The following is a 22,584-nucleotide window of genomic DNA, read 5'->3' as shown; positions in this document are numbered from 1 at the left end:
CTTGTACTACTGCAACAGCTTGGTTTCAATCACGTGATTATTATGACGCGCCACGGCGGGACGATTTGAGATGGAGGGCAGGAAGTAAACAATCGACCACCGTCTACCGTTGCAGACAGTCTGTATTGTACTGATATAGACTCAATAAAAGAAGGCAATGAAGCCAAATTGGCCAGAGGACGAAAAAATAATCCTGCTAGAGGAATACAACAAATGAAAAACTATATTGAAAAGCAAATTTGGCTCACATATAATGGTAAAACAAAGAAATTGGGAGGAAATCGCCGCAAAAGTGCAAGATGTACGGTGGTGAGGTGGTGGCTAGCTACACGAAGTAGGCTACAACAAAGTTAGAAAATCTAACGGTTATGGCCAAGAAGGAGATGTCCTGCCTTGGGAGTGAATCAAATGGAAAAGATAAGTTTAAAAAAAAAAAAAAAACGCTTACGCTATGTTTATTAGCTGCATAGGCTACAAAAGATGACGTTAACTATCTAGGCCTAACTCATGCTTAGGTTGCCCATACAAGTTATCGTTATACAGACTTGGTAGGCCTAATTGACATAGATCATTCTCTTCTTAATTAGAGGGGATGCATCCCCTCTATTGAAATCCGGTCGCTTCTTATTACAGTGCATGGAAATGCACTGTATTGATATTCCTTCGTTTTTTCTTTTTATTACAGTGCATGGAAATGCACTGTATTGATATTCCTTCGTTTTTTCTTTTTATTACAGTGCATGGAAATGCACTGTATTGTTATTCCTAGGCTTTTTCTTTTTATTATTATTATTACAGTGCATGGAAATGCACTGTATTGATATTCCTTCGTTTTTTCTTTTTATTACAGTGCATGGAAATGCACTGTATTGTTATTCCTAGGCTTTTTCTTTTTATAGTGCATGAAAATGCACTATACTGTTCTTCCAAAGTATTCTTATTATAGTGCATGAAAATGCACTATATTGTTCTTCCTAGGTTTCTTATTACAGTGCATGAAAATGCACTGTACTGTTCTTCCTAGGTTTCTTATTATTCCAACTTCTTCTAACGCTCGCAATTCAGCTTGAACCGTTTAACGTAGAAACTTGATTCAAACTTTGTTACGTAGGTCTTACTAAGGAGACCTGTGCAATATATTTTTCAACTTTGTAACTTTTATACTTTTTAAACTGTAAATTAAAAACTATTAAACATTTCCCCATAGACTTAACATTGCTCATTATGACATCACGGCAGCAATTAGAATGTTACGCCAGGTGGCCAGTCCAGGTGCAGCAGCTCTCTCTCTCTCTCTCTCTCTCTCTCTCTCTCAGGCTTTAAACTGGCTCTCTTGAGACTACATTTTCTGTTCCCCTGTATCAACGGTATCAACATAAGTCTTCCTAATTCCATCCAACTTTCTATCCATTCATCTTCTTCAAACCATTCACTCATCCACCCATTCTAAACAGTTTGCCTATCAACATCAATTAGACGATCTACATTCAACTTTGAAACAATCTACTCTGTCTCAGGCCTGGCTCTCTTAAGACTAGCCAGTTAAATTGATTACACCTGTATCTGTATCCACTACTCTCTCAGTAGAGAGCTGTGTCTCTCCATTCTACAAGAATATAAGGCACATTCCATCCAACTTTCTATCCATTCATCTTCTTCAGACCATTCACTCATCCACCCATTAAACTGTTTATCAACATCCATTAAACTCTCTGTCTATCAACATTAATTAGACTAGCTACATTCAACTTTTAAATGATTTACTCTGTCTCAGGCTTTAAGCGTACACTCTGGCTCTCTTAAGACTAGCCAGTTAAATTGATTACACCTGTATCAACAACTCTCAGAGAGCTGTATCAGCGTCTCTCTTAACAAGAATATAAGGCACATTCCATCCAACCTTCTATCCATTCATCTTCTTCAGACCATTCACTCATCCACCCATTAAACTGTCAATCAATATCTATTAAACAATCTGCCTATCAACATCCATTAAACATTCTATCTATCAACATTAATTAGACTATCTACATACAACGTTTAAAGTATTTACTGTGGGTGCCTCTCAAGCAGCGTTTATATGCCCTCCCTCGCTCCTCGATCCTCAATGATCTACATAAAGAAAGATCAGTGAGGATCGAGGAGCGAGAGAGGACGCGTAAACACTATATGAGAGGCACCTTCTGTCTCAGGCTTTAAGCATACAATCTCATTAAGACTACAGATCCTGTTTCACTACTTCCTTTGTCCACAACTGTTTCAAAATAAAGGTCCTCACTGCAATAATACACTATTAAATCATTTAACCATTGTAACTACTCAACTATTTAACTGTTCAACCATTCCAACTGTCAGTTATCAACTAGAACTATGCCTCCAGTCAACTACACGAAAACTCCATGTACCTAGCAACCAATATATCAACCATTAAAATTAAGTGTTTATGACCGTTTCCATAGCAACCAACATGATTATACTGCAGTAACTTCTTGTTTCCTGATAGTGGCCACCATGGATACCCTAGCAACAAATGTTTCAAAATAAAAGTCCTCAGCAAGTTAGCATGGTTAGCATAGTTAACATAGTTAGCATTTTTAGCATAACTGCAAAAAACATCAACTAAGTTAGCTAATCAACCTGGTTAGCATTGTTAGCAATTTTAGCATTGTTAGCATTTTTAGCATTATTGCTAGAAATCATCAGTTAAGTTAGCTAATCAACCTGGTTAGCATTGTTAGTTTAAGTTAGCATTGTTACCATAGTTAGCATTGCTAACATAGTTAGCATGTTTAGCATAACTGCTAGAAATCATTAGCTAAGTTAGCTAATCAACCTGGTTAACACTGTGAGCATAGTTAGCATAGTTAACATTTTTACCATTACTGCATGAAATCAGTAGCTAAGTTAACCAATCAACCTGGTTATCATTGTTACCATAGTTAACATTTTAACATGAATAGTAATCATTAGTTAAGTTAGAACTGGGAATGTTTCAGCTTTAAACTGTCTACCTTCACACTATCAACTCTCTGTAAACTATGCAACCACCATGTTTACCCTAGCTACACCTTAGTAACCATATCTACATTATCTATCTATTTTTGCATTTTCATGCACTGGTAATTCCTTGGAATTGCATTTCTAGTTATTATTATTCCACTTCTTCTTCTAACGCTCGCAATTCAGCTTGAACCGTTTAACGTAGAAACTTGATTCAAACTTTGCTACGTAGGTCTTACTTAGGAGACCTGTGGAATATATTTTTCAACTTTGTAACTTTTATACTTTTTAAACTATGAATTAAAAACTATTAAAAATTTCCCCATAGACTTAACATTGCTCATTATGACATCACGGCAGCAATTAGAATGTTACGCCAGGTGGCCAGTCCAGGTGCAGCAGCTCTCTCTCTCTCTCAGGCTACATACACTGGTTCTCTTGAGACTACATTTTCTGTTCCCCTGTATCAACATAAGTCTTCCTAATTCCATCCAACTTTCTATCCATTCATCTTCTTCAAACCATTCACTCATCCACCCATTCTAAACAGTCTGCCTATCAACATCAATTAGACGATCTACATTCAACTTTTAAACAATCTACTCTGTCTCAGGCTTTAAGGATACACTCGGGATCTTAAGACTAGCCAGTTAAATTGATTACACCTGTATCTGTATCCACTACTCTCAGTAGAGAGCTGTGTCTCTCCATTCTACAACAATATAAGGCACATTCCATCCAACATTCTATCCATTCATCTTCTTCAGACCATTCACTCATCCACCCATTAAACTGTCTATCAACATCTATTAAACAATCTGTCTATCAACATCCATTAAACTCTCTGTCTATCAACATTAATTAGACTATCTACATTCAACTTTTAAATTATTTACTCTGTCTCAGGCTTTAAGAGTATTCTGGCTCTCTTAAGACTAGCCAGTTAAATTGATTACACCTGTGTCAACTACTCTCAGAGAGCTGTATCAGTGTCTCTCTTAACAAGAATATAAGGCACATTCCATCCAACCTTCTATCCATTCATCTTCTTCAGACCATTCACTCATCCACCCATTAAACTGTCAATCAATATCTATTAAACAATCTGCCTATCAACATCCATTAAACATTCTATCTATCAACATTAATTAGACTATCTACATACAACTTTTAAAGTATTTACTGTGGGTCCCTCTCAAGCAGCGTTTATATGTCCTCCCTCGCTCCTTGATCCTCAATGATCTACATAAAGAAAGATAGAAGAAGGGCTAGACCAGGGGTCGGCAACCCAAAATGTTCAAAGAGCCATTTTGGACCAAAAAAACAAAAAACAAATCTGTCTGGAGCCGCAAAAACTGAAAAGCCTTATGTAAGCCTTATATGACGGCAACACAGGCTGTAAGTGTTTATTAGCCTATCTATATTAGCCTACTATCAAAATGACTAAGTAGGCTACAATGAGGCTACATAATGAGCTTTCATGTTTTCCCTGCAGCGCATCTCGGAGAGAATGACACACCACGTGACTACTCCGCTATAGCCTATATGGTGCTTTAAGTTCAACTTCGTGTAATCACCATCCGTGAACCGTTGTTTTCCACGTTTTAATATCTCTCAGGTTGCAACAAAATTTCTCCAGAAGTAGGCTACTGCAATCGCACTTTTTCTCTTAGTCCCAACTGGATTAAGAATGTCTTTCTAAATGTCTTTCTCTTTTTCTTGTTCGCCAACTTCTCATTACAAAGCAAACATGCAGGCAATCCTTCCGCAATGGCAATGAAAACAAATGATTCGGTCCATTCTGCCTTAAATTCTCTGATCTCATCGGCTATCTTTCTTCCTCTTTCTCACGGTCTTACATCCATGACATGGCCCATGCTGACACACCCGCCGGTTTGTTTACAACCATAGGTTTACAGCCACCTGCCTGGTACGGCGCCGCAGGCTATCAAATCTTCGTTGACAGAAATGTTGAACTTTAATATTTATTATGCACATTTTTACAACATTGGAAAACGTTAAGAATATTTGTCCTCATACAGAAACCATATTAAAACAAACAAACAAAAATCCCCCCATTTATTTTCATACATTTTTGAAGACGCCCCAGGGAGCCACCAGGGTGGCGCTAAAGAGCCGCATGCGGCTCTGGAGCCGCAGGTTGCCGACCCCTGGGCTAGACTATCCCATTGTTGCCGCTCCATCATTCTTTATGTAGATCAGTGAGGAGCGAGAGAGGACGCGTAAACGCTATGAGAGGCACCTTCTGTCTCAGGCTTTAAGCATACAATCTCATTAAGACTACAGATCCTGTTTCACTACTTCCTCTGTCCACAACTGTTTCAAAATAAAGGTCCTCACTGCAATAATACACTATTAAATCATTTAACCATTGAAACTACTCAACTATTGAACTGTTCAACCATTCCAACTGTCAGTTTTCATCCACTATGCCTCCAGTCAACTACATGAAACCTCCATGTACCTAGCAACCAACATAGCAACCATTAAAATTAAGTGTTTATGACCGTTTCCATAGCAACCAACATGATTATACAGCAGTAACTTCTTGTTTCCTGATAGTGGCCACCATGGATATCCAAGCAACAAATGTTTCAAAATAAAAGTCCTCACTAGCAAGTTAGCATGGTTAGCATAGTTAGCATAGTTAGCATTTTTAGCATAACTGCAAAAAATCATCAACTAAGTTAGCTAATCAACCTGGTTAGCATTGTTAGCAAATTTAGCATAGTTATCATTTTTAGCATTACTGCTAGAAATCATCGGTTAAGTTAGCTAATCAACCTGGTTAGCATTGTTAGTAAAGTTAGCATTGCTAGCATAATAAGCATTTTTAGCGTAACTGCTAGAAATCATTAGCTAAGTTAGCTAATCAACATTTTAACATGAATAGAAATCATTAGTTAAGTTAGAACTGGAATGTTTCATCTTTAAACTGTCTACCTTCACACTATCAACTCTCTGTAAATTATGCAACCACCATGTTTACCCTAGCTACACCTTAGTAACCATATCTACATTATCTATCTATTTTTGCATTTTCATGCACTGGTAATTCCTTGGAATTGCATTTCTAGTTATTATTCCACTACTTCTAACGCACGCAATTCAGCTTGAACCGTTTAACGTAGAAACTTCATTCAAACGTTGTTGCGTAGGTCTTGCTCATGCCATGTCTGCTTTGTATTTTTCAACTTTTTAACTTTTATACTTTTTAAACTATGAATTAAAAAACGATTTCCCCATAGATTTAACATTGAGCTATTTCCCCATAGACTTAACATTGCTCATTGTGACATCACGGCAGCAATTAGAATCTTAGGCCAGGTGGCCGGCCACCTGGGCACCAACTGTCAGTTTCTCTGGCTTTAACCATACAATCTCTCTGAAGACTACATATTCTGTTCCCCTGTATCCTCTGCGCACAACAGTATCAAAATAAGTTCTCCCAATTCCATCCAACTTTATATCCATTCATCTTCTTCAAACCATTCACTCATCCACCCATTCTAAACAGTCTGCCTATCAACATCAATAAGACGCTCTACATTCAACTTTTAAACAATCTACTCTGTCTCAGGCTGGCTCTCTTAAGACTAGCCAGTTAAATTGATTACACCTGTATCTGTATCCACTACTCTCAGTAGAGAGCTGTGTCTCTCCATTCTACAAGAATATAAGGCACATTCCATCCAACATTCTATCCATTCATCTTCTTCAGACCATTCACTCATCCACCCATTAAACTGTCTATCAACATCTATTAAACAATCTGTCTATCAACATCCATTAAACTCTCTGTCTATCAACATTAATTAGACTATCTACATTCAACTTTTAAATTATTTACTCTGTCTCAGACTAGCCAGTTAAATTGATTACACCTGTATCAACTACTCTCAGAGAGCTGTATCAGTGTCTCTCTTAACAAGAATATAAGGCACATTCCATCCAACCTTCTATCCATTCATCTTCTTCAGACCATTCACTCATCCACCCATTAAACTGTCAATCAATATCTATTAAACAATCTGCCTATCAACATCCATTAAACATTCTGTCTATCAACATTAATTAGACTATCTACATACAACTTTTAAAGTATTTACTGTGGGTCCCTCTCAAGCAGCGTTTATATGTCCTCCCTCGCTCCTCGATCCTCAATGATCTACGTAAAGAAAGATAGAAGAAGGGCTAGACTATCCCATTGTTGCCGCTCCATCATTCTTTATGTAGATCAGTGAGGATCGAGGAGCGAGAGAGGACGCGTAAACGCTATATGAGAGGCACCTTCTGTCTCAGGCTTTAAACATACAATCTCATTAAGACTACAGATCCTGTTTCACTACTTCCTCTGTCCACAACTGTTTCAAAATAAAGGTCCTCACTGCAATAATACATTATTAAATCATTTAACCACTGAAACTACTCAAGTATTGAACTGTTCAACCATTCCAACTGTCAGTTATCATCCACTATGCCTCCAGTCAACTACACGAAACCTCCATGTACCTAGCAACCAACATACCAACCATTAAAATTAAACGTTTATGACCGTTTCCATAGCAACCAACATGATTATACTGCAGTAACTTCTTGTTTCCTGATAGTGGCCACCATGGATACCCTAGCAACAAATGTTTCAAAATAAAAGTCCTCACTAGCAAGTTAGCTAGTTAGCATTGTTAGCATAGTTAACATTTTTAGCATAACTGCAAAAAACATCAACTAAGTCAGCTAATCAACCTGGTTAGCATTGTTAGCAATTTTAGCATTGTTAGCATAGTTAGCATTTTTAACATTATTGCTAGAAATCATCAGTTAAGTTAGCTAATCAACCTGGTCAGCATTGTTAGTTTAAGTTAGCATTGTTACCATAGTTAGCATTGCTAGCATAGTTAGCAATTTTAGCACAACTGCTTGAAATCATTAGCTAAGTTAGCGAATCAACCTGGTGAGCATAGTTAACATAGTTAACATTTTTACCATTACTGCATCAAATCAGTAGCTAAGTTAACCAATCAACCTGGTTATCATTGTTACCATAGTTAACATTTTAACATGAATAGAAATCATTAGTTAAGTTAGAACTGGAATGTTTCAGCTTTAAACTGTCTACCTTCACACTATCAACTCTCTGTAAACTATGCAACCACCATGTTTACCCTAGCTACACCTTAGTAACCATATCTACATTATCTATCTATTTTTGCATTTCATGCACTGGTAATTCCTTGGAATTGCATTTCTAGTTACAGTGCATGAAAATGCACTGTACTGTTCTTCCTAGGTTTCTTATTATTCCAACTTCTTCTAACGCTCGCAATTCAGCTTGAACCGTTTAACGTAGAAACTTGATTCAAACTTTGTTACGTAGGTCTTACTAAGGAGACCTGTGCAATATATTTTTCAACTTTGTAACTTTTATACTTTTTAAACTGTAAATTAAAAACTATTAAACATTTCCCCATAGACTTAACATTGCTCATTATGACATCACGGCAGCAATTAGAATGTTACGCCAGGTGGCCAGTCCAGGTGCAGCAGCTCTCTCTCTCTCTCTCTCTCTCTCAGGCTCTTGAGACTACATTTTCTGTTCCCCTGTATCAACGGTATCAACATAAGTCTTCCTAATTCCATCCAACTTTCTATCCATTCATCTTCTTCAAACCATTCACTCATCCACCCATTCTAAACAGTTTGCCTATCAACATCAATTAGACGATCTACATTCAACTTTGAAACAATCTACTCTGTCTCAGGCCTGGCTCTCTTAAGACTAGCCAGTTAAATTGATTACACCTGTATCTGTATCCACTACTCTCTCAGTAGAGAGCTGTGTCTCTCCATTCTACAAGAATATAAGGCACATTCCATCCAACTTTCTATCCATTCATCTTCTTCAGACCATTCACTCATCCACCCATTAAACTGTTTATCAACATCCATTAAACTCTCTGTCTATCAACATTAATTAGACTAGCTACATTCAACTTTTAAATGATTTACTCTGTCTCAGGCTTTAAGCGTACACTCTGGCTCTCTTAAGACTAGCCAGTTAAATTGATTACACCTGTATCAACAACTCTCAGAGAGCTGTATCAGCGTCTCTCTTAACAAGAATATAAGGCACATTCCATCCAACCTTCTATCCATTCATCTTCTTCAGACCATTCACTCATCCACCCATTAAACTGTCAATCAATATCTATCAAACAATATGCCTATCAACATCCATTAAACATTCTATCTATCAACATTAATTAGACTATCTACATACAACTTTTAAAGTATTTACTGTGGGTGCCTCTCAAGCAGCGTTTATATGCCCTCCCTCGCTCCTCGATCCTCAATGATCTACATAAAGAAAGATCAGTGAGGATCGAGGAGCGAGAGAGGACGCGTAAACACTATATGTGACCCTGTAAAGCGGAACCAGTCGTTTCGGTAAAAATTACTGAATTAAGTTACTGTGCTCAGGTGAACGGCCATAAACTAAGCTTTCCAACGATATATCAAGGGTATTACACAAACTATCGCTAAGATAAACGCATCCAAAGTTGACATCCTGTCATGATATGCCAGAAGAGGAGAAATCAACTTTTTAAGCGGCGCGTGCACAATGACAGCAGATGTGTTGAATCCTGCCACAGTCAAAACGTTTTGTTTTTCCGTGAAATGCGTTCACGATATGAAACTGTAGACTGTATAGTCAAATTATGCGAAAACGTGAAATTCAACATTTTAACCCGAAAGTTTGTTATTGTTGATTTTCTCAAAATAACGTCGTGCGCAAAACGACTGATTTCGCTTTGAATGGTCACATATGAGAGGCACCTTCTGTCTCAGGCTTTAAGCATACAATCTCATTAAGACTACAGATCCTGTTTCACTACTTCCGTTGTCCACAACTGTTTCAAAATAAAGGTCCTCACTGCAATAATACACTATTAAATCATTTAACCATTGTAACTACTCAACTATTTAACTGTTCAACCATTCCAACTGTCAGTTATCAACTAGAACTATGCCTCCAGTCAACTACACGAAAACTCCATGTACCTAGCAACCAATATATCAACCATTAAAATTAAGTGTTTATGACCGTTTCCATAGCAACCAACATGATTATACTGCAGTAACTTCTTGTTTCCTGATAGTGGCCACCATGGATACCCTAGCAACAAATGTTTCAAAATAAAAGTCCTCACTAGCAAGTTAGCATGGTTAGCATAGTTAACATAGTTAGCATTTTTAGCATAACTGCAAAAAACATCAGCTAAGTTAGCTAATCAACCTGGTTAGCATTGTTAGCAATTTTAGCATTGTTAGCATTTTTAGCATTATTGCTAGAAATCATCAGTTAAGTTAGCTAATCAACCTGGTTAGCATTGTTAGTTTAAGTTAGCATTGTTACCATAGTTAGCATTGCTAGCATAGTTAGCATGTTTAGCATAACTGCTAGAAATCATTAGCTAAGTTAGCTAATCAACCTGGTTAACACTGTGAGCATAGTTAGCATAGTTAACATTTTTACCATTACTGCATGAAATCAGTAGCTAAGTTAACCAATCAACCTGGTTATCATTGTTACCATAGTTAACATTTTAACATGAATAGTAATCATTAGTTAAGTTAGAACTGGGAATGTTTCAGCTTTAAACTGTCTACCTTCACACTATCAACTCTCTGTAAACTATGCAACCACCATGTTTACCCTAGCTACACCTTAGTAACCATATCTACATTATCTATCTATTTTTGCATTTTCATGCACTGGTAATTCCTTGGAATTGCATTTCTAGTTATTATTTTTATTTTTATTATTATTCTTCCAGGCCCTAATTTGACTCTAACCGCTTATCGTAGGAACTTGGTTCAAACTTTGTCACGTAGCTCTTGCATCAAATTTTCGGCCTATTACTTTTCATATTTCTACGACTTTCACTTTTTGAAATATTAAATAAAAACTAAACTTAATTTTGCCATAGACTTTACATTGGCTTTGTGACATCATAATTAGCTTTTAAAGAAATAGAATGGAATCAACTTTGCCAGTGTTCTCTCACTGACTTCAGCAACTTCAATGGAACTTCTTCTCTGTGTGTCTCTCCATTGAACTGGATAGCTCACTAGTCATCCCCACTTTCTTTCACTTCTTTTTCTTCACTTCCTCTCACTTTCTCTATCACTCTCTCTATTTCTCCCAATTTTGATAACTTTTCAAAACTATATTTAAAATAACACTTTTTATAGCAAAGCAACCACTAAAATTACTTAGTAACAACCTAGCAACCACTTCCATAATGACACCCTGGCAACCACCTTAGCAACCAACGTGATTTCCCTAGCAACCAACCTAGTAACCACTTTTTATGGAATAGTAACCACTTTAATTAGCCTAGCAACACCTTAGTAATCACTTTAAGTACCCTAGCATAATCCTTGCAATGACTTTCCATGCACTGGTATTTCCTTCAGGAAATGCTTTTCTAGTTATTATTATTATTCTTCCAGGCCCTAATTTGACTTGAACCACTTATCATAGGAACTTGGTTCAAACTTTGTCACGTAGCTCTTGCATCAAATTTTCGGCCTATTACTTTTCATACTTTTACGACTTTTACTTTTTGAGATACTAAATAAAAACTAAACTTAATTTTGCCATAGACTTAACATTGGCTTTGTGACATCATAATTAGCTTTTAAAGAAATAGAATGGAATCAACTTTGCCAGTGTTCTCTCACTGACTTCAGCAACTTCTATTGGAACTTCTTCTCTGTGTGTCTCTCCATTGAACTGGATAGCTCACTTATCATCTCCACTTTCTTTCACTTCTTTTTCTTCACTTCCTCTCACTTTCTCTATCACTCTCTCTATTTCTCCCAATTTTGATAACTTTTCAAAACTATTATTTAAAATAACACTTTTTATAGCAAAGCAACCACTATAATAACTTAGCAACAACCTAGCAACCACTTCCATAATGACACCCTGGCAACCACCTTAGCAACCGACATGATTTCCCTAGCAACCAATGTGATTTCCCTAGCAACCAACCTACTAACCACCTTTTATAGAATAGTAACCACTTTATTTAGCCTAGCAACACCTTAATAATCACTTTAAGTACCCTAGCATAATCCTTGCAATGACTTTCCATGCACTGGTATTTCCTTCAGGAAATGCTTTTCTAGTTATTACAGTGCATGAAAATGCACTGTACTGTTCTTCCTAGGTTTCTTATTATTCCAACTTCTTCTAACGCTCGCAATTCAGCTTGAACCGTTTAACGTAGAAACTTGATTCAAACTTTGCTACGTAGGTCTTACTAAGGAGACCTGTGCAATGTTTTTTTCAACTTTGTAACTTTTATACTTTTTAAACTATAAATTAAAAACTATTAAAAACTTTCCCATAGACTTAACATTGCTCATTATGACATCACGGCAGCAATTAGAATGTTACGCCAGGTGGCCAGTCCAGGTGCAGCAGCTCTCTCTCTCTCTCAGGCACACTGGCTCTCTTGAGACTACATTTTCTGTTCCCCTGTATCAACTGTATCAACATAAGTCTTCCTAAGTCCATCCAACTTTCTATCCATTCATCTTCTTCAAACCATTCACTCATCCACCCATTCTAAACAGTCTGCCTATCAACATCAATTAGACAATCTACATTCAACTTTTAAACAATCTACTCTGTCTCAGGCTTTAAGCACACACTCTGGCTATCTTAAGACTAGCCAGTTAAATTGATTACACCTGTATCTGTATCCACTACTCTCAGTAGAGAGCTGTGTCTCTCCATTCAACAAGAATATAAGGCACATTCCATCCAACTTTCTATCCATTCATCTTCTTCAGACCATTCACTCATCCACCCATTAAACTGTCTATCAACATCCATTAAACTCTCTGTCTATCAACATTAATTAGAGTCTACATTCAACTTTTAAATGATTTACTGTCTCAGGCTTTAAGCACAGTCTGGCTCTCTTAAGACTAGCCAGTTAAATTGATCAACTACTCTCAGAGAGCTGTATCAGTGTCTCTCTTATAAAATCAAGCACCTTGATTATCAATGCAGACTGCATGGTGCTTGATTAATACACCTGTGCAGGGACCTGATGAAACCTAAGTTATTCACTTCGTCTTCGACCTGCTAGAAGCTACTCGCTGACTACACTTCATTCGTCTTGCTACTGAGTGGTGTCGTCGCTACTGTGCCTTCAAGGACTCCGACCAGAAGTTGCTGTGACTCTTCATATTACCTCCAAAGTAAGTTGTGTTTGCTTAATGTTAACACTAAAGGTATTGTTCGATGTTTAACGGCGTTCTTTGTATCTTAAATGAGTCTGATAATAGCTAACACGGCTGGCTTTCGTTAACTTTCGAGCTAACGCAAACGACCTCGTTAACCAGGCTACTAACCTCTAGACCTGTACTTTGTGAGGTACAGGTACAGTGACTTTTAGTCGACGTATATGTTGTCCAAAAGCAAAGACTACGAATTGTTTTCAACAATTGGTTGGGTAATAGCATAGCCGACTCAAAGTCTGCTATTTGGAAACTGTTAGGAGCTAGCAGCTAACATTGCCTGCTACGTTACCTGAGGTAACTTTAATCTTGTTTGACAGCTAGCTGCTAACGTTAACTGTCTGTCTAGCTATTATCTACTTTAACTAAACATCTCTATTGTGTGCCATCCATTATCATCACTTTTATTCGATGTATGAATTGTAAAAAACAACGTCTATGAATTATGTCCGACGTCGGGTAGTACTCGTGAATTCAGACATTTGATGATAGTGGAACATGGCTACACCAGACACGGCAGCACATCGAACATTCTAAAAAAAAATACACCATATTTTGCATTTGACTAATGTACCGGAGGCTGCAAGAAAACAAGTTAGTTTATTGCTAGTTTATTTATGCTAAAAACACTACGTCAACGCCAATGGGGTCGAAGTTCCACTAATTTGAACTTGAACTAGGACGTACATGACTAGGCCAGCATGTAAGGTAGGCAAGATGTTGCCAACATAGACACCTTCATAAGGCACACGGGCAATGGACAACGGGATGATAAAACATAAAAAAAAAGAAAAAATAGACTTGTTGACTTGTAATTTAAAAATGTCTAGCCTATCAACCTACTAGCACAATTTGTTTCTGATTCTGATGTTACAGCAAACAAACTTATTTCTAAGCTTGGCCCGAGTACAAGTCATGCTATTGATACTACTTGATCACACAGATGAGAAGTTAGGTAATTGTGTTGCATTGTAAAGTTATAGTAGTGGTCACAATTTCACACATTTTTCTTTATTCACAACAGAAAACAATAGTCTTTCTAAAGACTCAATCACCATCCTCCATCACCACCTCCACTTGTGGTGTGGCAGTTTTTGCCAAAGAAAAATAATCTCAAGACTCATTCTGTCTTTTGCGGTGCTGCAGACTTTTCAGGTATGTCATTTTAATTATTTTTTACAGCTAGATTAGCCATGCTGCTTGCTTACATTTTTTGCTTACACAAACATGTAAATTATAATTGACTTAAGAAAAATAGCTACCTCACCAATTTGGTATAGATCTACTGTAACCTATGGAGGCAATGTGACTGACAGAACTAGCAAGCTAGTTAAACTAGTTGACTCACAGGTTTCTTGTCTTGATGTCAGAATGGCCAGCCCTCCATATTCTTAAGTGCCTACCACATCGGCATTGACAACTACAAATGTGTCCGACCTAAAAGATGATGGCAGACAATGTAATCTACAGCTGCCTACACAATCTGCTCCTGATGTGCATTAATGTACAGCTGTGCTGGATTTTGGATTAGTTTTCTTCGCTCACTTCACTTAATTCATGCTACATCATTATTACTATTGCTGAAATTGATAGAAACGATAATGCTTTTTCACTGTGGAGCAAGCAAAGCAGCAATGTTGCCGTGTACCTTATTTTTGGAAGTGTGTAACGTGTGTGTGTTCTTTTTTGTTTCCCTTTTAGGCTTGTTCCAGACCAGCTCTGCCAGAGTGGTGTCTCTGTCACGTGTGACACTGTGCCTGTCTGTCTGCACACCCTGCACTGCACTCATATACAACAGAACCCACTAACGCCTACCTGCAAACATATCTACGACAAGAACCGAACACTTCCTGAGAACATATTTGACTGCACATACTCTACTCTGTACATACTCTACTCTGTGCCATTTTCAGACTAAATATTCCTTTGAAACTAACTGAATACTCCTTTGAGACTTGAATACTTTGAGATTTGATTACTCCTTTGAGACTTGAATACTTATTTGAGACTTGAATACTTTGAGATTTGAATACTTTAAGATTTGATTACTGCTTTGAGACTTGAATACTTTGAGATTTGAATACTTATTTGAGACTTGAATACTTTGAGATTTGATTACTCTTTTCAGACTTGAATACTCATTTGAAACTGAATACTGTGAATACTACTTTGAATTATACTGACACTCTGAATCCCACTGTGAACCAGCAGCATCCTGTAACATACAGTACCTGCAAACATATTTCAGACAGTAATTTACCACTTTCTGAGAGCACATACTCTGAACTATATAAAGATTCTGAAACATACTAAGAATTACCTGTGAACTATTCGGATAGAGAACTATTACTGTGAACTTTACAAACCTCAACCATTTATATATTTGAATAATATCTGTCAAAAGTTGTCTTTGCTGTTGCATACCTACATTTACATCTGAGCTGTGCTGCAAGGCTGAACTTGGGGTGTGTGAGGACTTCAACTTGAGGGCTCCCTCTCATTCTTCATCGGTGTCATCAAGTGCTCCCTCTACCTAACAGTTCCAGTGCCATATTTCATAATTTAATCAATAATTAAACTAAAGTAAATATTTTGTGTAAAGTTTGAAAGCACATACTCTGAACTAAATTAAGATTCTGGACCATAACGATAACTACCTGTGAACTATTCAGAACTACAGTATTACTGTGAAATATATAACCTGTCTAATATATATATATATATATATATATATATATATATATATATTAGTTCAATACTATCTGTCAAAGTTGTCTTTGCTGTATATCCACTTTTACACCTGAGCTGTGCTGCAAGACTGAAGTTCTGCATATGACTGATAATCTTAAGGGCAATTCATTTTTAGACCTACTAATCATTGTAATAAACCACTGAAATAAATACTAGCCTAGTGTTTTGATATTGAGTTTATTAACACTTTATCTCATCTAACTGTCTTTACATACTACAATTAAGTTGACCTGTGAGTGGAACAGTGAGTACATCTGCTAGTGTGTAATCAGTGAAATACCAATAATTTGTACAACCAATATTAGATTTAACTAGACTTGACCAATAGACTTTATGAAGCTTATAACATTTTGAAACATGGGAAGAAAAGGTCGCCGCTCAGAGGCTCAAAAGAGACGTTGGCGTAAGTTGGACCTTTCTGAAGTTGAAACACATCAGTCTTCATTAGACCAGAGTGACTTGAATGACAGAGAACATGTAAATGAGGTAACTAGTGCTTCCCACATTAACATGGAGCAGAGAACCATCACGTGTGTTCAAGCAACTCATTACCAAGGTGATGTAAGATATGGGAACAACAGTAACAAGCAGTGCACCTGCAATTCCCTGGTATTTCTTGCTACTCTTCACTACCGAACAGAGCTGAACAGTGATGATCTTGACTACGTTTTGCAAAAAGGTAACTTGATGTACAGTGAAGTACAGGAAGGGTTGAGCATGAGAGGCAATGATGCACATGACCACTTGGCTCTTGATGAATTACCTGATAGTGTTGAGATCTATGGACAGATGTATCATATTGAGAAATGCCTGTCACGGTATGGTAATCTAAAGCAAAATGGACCTGATGGTGTGGACTTCATACAGCTATCTGAAAGACTGCTTTGTTTGTCAAATGATGTAACGTTTGCACTGCTAACTTTAGGTTGCTTAACAATAGCTTTGTTCAGATTTGATGATAAATATGGACTTTTTGATCCACACTCAAGAACACCATATGGATTTCCAGCAAACAATGGCACTGCTGTAATGTTGACCTTTGTCAACTTGAATGACATGATTGATCATTTGCTTGCATTCTGGACCATCCTTGAATCACATGATGAATGGGTCTATGAGTTAATGCCAGTGTTATTTACATCTGAGTGTAATAATGAACAAGAAAGCCAAACTGACAATGTGCAACCTTCTCAGACTGCAGAGTTCCACGTTCCAGCCATTTCTGTGAATTCACTTCCTAAATGTAATAAGGATCGTAGGCGCCGAAAAACTGCCAAAGCACAAAATGACATGTCCTTATGTGAGAACAACAGAATCAGACAGCGGAAATATTACGAACAGAATAGAATGAAAAAATTGGAATATGAACGAAAGAGGTATGCAAACAGCATTCAACACAATAAAAAATCGTACCTCAGAGATCGTTACATGCATGAACCTAACTATAAGTTAAAAAAACAGTTATACTACAACAGCTGGTACTCCTGTAACCTAAGTTTTAGATCGAGAAAACAGGCTTACCAAAAGAAACGTTACTCAAGTGACATGAATTTCAGATCAAGGCAGCAGGCTTACATACAGAAACGTTATGCCCATGATATAAACTATCGTTCAAGACAGAAGTTGACCATGAAAAATCACTATGCAAATGATCCAACATACAGGCAGAAAAAAAGGGAAACCTACACTGACAGATACAGAAATGACCCCCTTTTCAAGCATTATCGTTATCTACAAAAAAAGAAAAATGCAGGTGTGGACCTAAATAACAGTTTCCAGAGAATGATTCTCAAAATGCGTTGTGCTTTACATATACGACGTAAGTACCATCATCTTACACGCCTGTCTGGACTTCAATCAGAGCAAGAGGTTGAACAACAGTCAACACAAACAGAAAACACACTTTTGCATGATGCCATCACATCTTTTCAAATGGATGTACAGAACGGGCCTACTTTTGTGTGTACAGTGTGTCACAGAGCTTTGTTTTATAACCAGGTAAAAGAGTGCAATCATGAATGTTATCGAAAGAATCGAGGCATGGTTGATCGATGCTTAACAGGCAAATATGTACATACATGCAGCGAGCAGTGCAGTGCACTTCAATCATGTTGTGCATCAGATGAAAAGACAGAGTGGATTTGTTACAGCTGTGATGAAAACTTAAAGATGGGGAAAATGCCGGCCATTGCTGTAAACAATATGTTAGAGCTATCACCAATTCCTCCAGAGCTCAGTAATCTTAATATACTTGAAAGACACATCATTGCACGGTACATACCATTTGCAAAAATAATCAGTCTTCCCAAAGGCCAGCAGAAATTAATACATGGTGGAGTTGTGTGTGTCCCTTCAGAGGTAGAATCAACAGTCAATGCTTTGCCTAGACCCAACAGCCAGTCACAACTTTTGAAAGTGAAGTTGAAAAGAAGAATGAACTACACAGGACATTACCAGTTCCAAACTGTAGACATGACCAAAGTATTGCGTGCCTTATCCAAACTGAAAGAGATGCATTCAGAGTACAAGGACATAACCATAACTAATGATACACAAGCGTTTGGGGATGGAATTAATGGCTTGGCAGATGAAAATGACATCAATGCAGCAGAGGAAGTTGATTTAATGGAGACTGATGCAGTGGACGAGTTTGACATTACTGACCCAGAACATTCAGAAACAAATAGTGCTGTCAATCACCCTAATAATGAAACACATGAGTTATATGATAACCAAGATTCACTTAACTCTGAGCAGGACACAAGTCAACAAAATGGTGGATGCTCTATAGATTCATGCTTACAGCCAGCTGATATTGCACAGGAAATGATCACATTTGGTGAAGGTATATTCACTGTGGCACCAGCAGAAGGAAACAGACCAGTGAGTTTTTTCAGAGTTCCCAAACTAGAGGCAATGGCTTTCCCTGTACAGTTCCCCACTGGAATGAACACTTTGGATGAAACACAAAGACCAATGAAATTATCACCAAGCAGATATTTCAATGCACGTCTCTTTTGTGTTGACAATCGATTTGCTCTCGACTCCAATTATATATTTTTTGCACAATTTATCACAGAAATGCATTTGGCAAAGTCTTCTATGTCTATTCAACTGCGTAAAGGAAAACCTATGACCAGAGATGGACGCAAAATAACTGCAAGATTGCTTCAAGACAAACATGAAGTGCAAAAACTGATACGGAACAAAGATGCCACACGATTCATGCAACCTTTGAGAGGTACTCCCGCATACTGGGAAAGAACACTCAGAGACCTCTTTGCAATGCTTCGTCAGCTGGGTACCCCAACATTCTTCTGTACATTTAGTGCTGCTGAAATGAGATGGCCAGAGGTCATAGAAACAATAAAGGCACAGCAAGGAGAGCAGGTTGACTTTTCTGAGCTTGACTGGGCATCAAAATGTGAGATCTTACGTAGCAACCCTGTCACCACCATGCGCATGTTTGACAAGCGTGTTGATGCACTTCTCAGACACCTACTTTTGTCACCAGCACAGCCCATTGGTGAGGTCATTGACTACTTTTTTCGAGTGGAGTATCAAGCTAGAGGTTCGCCTCATATACATATGTTGGTTTGGTGTAAGAACGCACCTGTATTTGAAGATGACCCAGATGAGAGAGTGTGTGAATTTGTGGACAAGTACATAACATGTCAGCTGCCTGACCCAAATACAGACCCTGAGCTTTTCAAAATAGTGACAGAGGTGCAAACCCACAGCAAAAGGCACTCAAAGTCATGTAAGAAAGGAAATAAGCACTGTCGGTTTGGATTCCCGAAACAGCCTGTCGAGAGCACATTTATAACACGACCCATGCCAGTAGAGCTCATGGACGAATCTGACGATGAATCTGATCATGACCGCTCTCCCATGTCTCCTGAAGAAGCCAAAACTAAGCTGAGGCCTTTATGGGAATTGCTGAATAATTCCACAACATTGTTTGAAAGCATCCCACATCTACTTGCCCAATGCAACTTAAGCTATGAGGAATACCTAAACTGTGTCAGTTCATTAACAAAGTCCAGTGTGCTAGTGATGAAACGTCAACCAAAGGACTGCTGGATTAATGGCTATAATGAGCATTTGTTAAGGGCCTGGAATGCAAATATTGATATTCAGTTCATCCTGAACCCTTATTCCTGTCTGATGTACATCTTATCATACATTTCGAAAGCTGAACATGAGATGAGTGAGTATTTGAAAAGAGTTGTGTCTGACACGTCTCAATCCAATACCTCTGACACTGAGGAAATGAAACAAATCATGCAAGCATACTCCAAAAACAGAGAAGTTAGTGTTCAAGAGGCTGTTGCACGAGTCTGTAGCTTGAAACTGAAGTCTTGCTCTCGAAATGTGATATTTATACCCACTGATGACAATGCTTTAAAAATGAGTGTCCCATTAAGATACCTGAATAACAGAATTCCTGATTCAGAGAATGTTTGGATGTCCGGAATGCCAGATAAATACAAAAACAGACCAGATACACCAGAGTTTGCAACAATGTTTTTGGCAGAGTTTGCTTCCACTTACAGAGTTGTGTATGGAAGGCAGAAAGAAGGAAAAAAGGTTTTACCACTTCAAAATGAAATGGGCTTCATTCAAAAGCGAACAAGAGGAAAGCCTGCCATTATCAGATATGCCCGATTTTCTGAACAAAAGACTCCAGAGAAGTTCTATGGCACATTGCTCAAACTGTACCTCCCTTATCGTTCAGATTCACAACTGAAACCCACAGGATTTCCAACGTATGAGTCATTTTATACATCAGGCTATATATGTCTTCCTGGAAGAGACTATAATGAGAGAGTAGTTTCTGTTGTCAAGAAGAACAGGTCACAATATGAAAAGAACAGTGATGCAATAGAGAAAGCTATTGAGAACATAGAAGAAAATGGACCTATGGAGGATGCATGGACAACACTTGCACCTGAGACAGAGCTTCTTCGACTTGAGTGCATTTCTGAGCGTGAGGAAATGAATCCAGACGAAATAAATGAACGAGATGACATTCCTGAATACAGCTCAAGTACCACAAACAGAGGAAGTGCAGCACCAATGTTTGAGGCTCCTCAAATAGACCCCACTGTGGTCCGTAACATGCATCAAAATCTAAATCAAACGCAGGCATCTATATTCTATACAGTGCGTAAATGGTGCATGAGACGCGTATGTGGACAGAATGCCGATCAGTTCTTTTACTTTGTCACTGGTGGAGCTGGAACTGGTAAATCACACCTCATCAAATGCATTTACATAGAGGCATCAAAGATACTCCGCAAGTTACCTCGCATCACAGAGGAAAGAGACATGTCCATGCCCACTGTCCTTCTCACATCATTTACTGGCACAGCAGCTTACAATATATCTGGCAAGACACTGCATTCTGTACTGAAACTACCAAGAAGCCTTAAACCACCTTACCAGTGCCTTGGAAACCGTCTAGATGAAGTGAGAGCAACCTTATCCAATGTTGAAATAATTGTCATTGATGAAGTGTCCATGATATCAAAATCACTCTTTGCATATGTCAATTGGAGACTGCAAGAAATCAAAGGCAGCAAGAAACCTTTTGGCGGAGTCTCAATACTTGCCTGTGGCGATTTCAACCAGATAAGTCCCCCCGGTAAAGCCAAACCTCTCTGTGTGTTTGAGGATCATGTTCTTGATATCTGGAAAGATCGGTTCCAAGTAGTCACTCTCACAGAAATCATGCGCCAGAAAGATGATGTGCCATTTGCTGAGCTGCTCAACAGGATAAGAGTGAAACGCAAAGGAGAGGCATTATCTGAATCAGACAGAGCTCTACTTGCACAGGCCATATGTCAAGCTGATGACTGTCCCAAAGACATCCTGCATGTTTTTGCTACAAATAAAGAAGTAAACCAACACAATGCAAACACAATATCTGCTCTATACTCTGAACTGATCAACATTGATGCACATGACTATAAGAAAGATCTACGAACTGGTCGGATGGAAAGACAGAGTGCACCTTTTGAAGGACATAAAGGAGATTTACCAGACAGACTACAAGTTGCTGATGGTGCTCGTGTGATGTTAATAAGAAACATAGATGTGGAAGATGGACTGGTGAATGGTTCATTTGGAAAGATTGGAAAAATTGTTTATCATGACCAAAATGGCAGATCACTTGTAAAAATGCTTGGTGTTGAATTGGACAGTCCCAATGCAGGACAAAGACATCGCAATAAAGGACCAGAAGGACCGGACAATTTGGTGTACATTGAAAGAGTAGAGGAACCTCTTAGTAAAAAGGGTGTGGTTCGCCACCAATTTCCAATGACTCTAGCCTTTGGTTGTACCATACACAAATGTCAAGGCATGACGACAGTTTCTGCAGTGGTCTCGTTGCAGCGCATATTTGAACCTGGCATGGCATACGTTGCTCTCAGCAGAACGACTTCACTACATGGTCTACGCATAGTTGATTTTGATGAAAATAAAATA

General features: G+C 38.0%; 2 protein-coding genes and 1 long non-coding RNA gene across 3 annotated transcripts in view; 1 reads left to right on the top strand and 2 right to left on the bottom strand.

Annotated features, from left to right (window-relative positions):
• LOC134086228 (NACHT, LRR and PYD domains-containing protein 12-like) overlaps positions 1–22,584 on the bottom strand; it is a gene marked incomplete in the record, with an annotated part of 983,201 nt that overhangs the window by 76,552 nt on the left and 884,065 nt on the right.
• Positions 1–22,584, bottom strand: part of LOC134086212 (NACHT, LRR and PYD domains-containing protein 12-like) — a 77,509-nt gene that overhangs the window by 4,551 nt on the left and 50,374 nt on the right. The gene's annotated exons all lie outside the window — the stretch shown is intronic.
• LOC134086852 (uncharacterized) lies at positions 12,879–15,725 on the top strand. Its single transcript, XR_009939771.1, has 3 exons — positions 12,879–13,302; positions 14,366–14,496; positions 15,043–15,725. It is a non-coding gene; the product is annotated as an uncharacterized LOC134086852 (long non-coding RNA).

Source organism: Sardina pilchardus, chromosome 1 (assembly GCF_963854185.1).
Source record: "Sardina pilchardus chromosome 1, fSarPil1.1, whole genome shotgun sequence".
In the NCBI taxonomy this organism is placed as follows: Eukaryota; Metazoa; Chordata; class Actinopteri; order Clupeiformes; family Clupeidae; genus Sardina; species Sardina pilchardus.
Note: the sequence above shows the minus strand (reverse complement) of the source record. Positions and strands in the feature narration are given on the sequence as shown.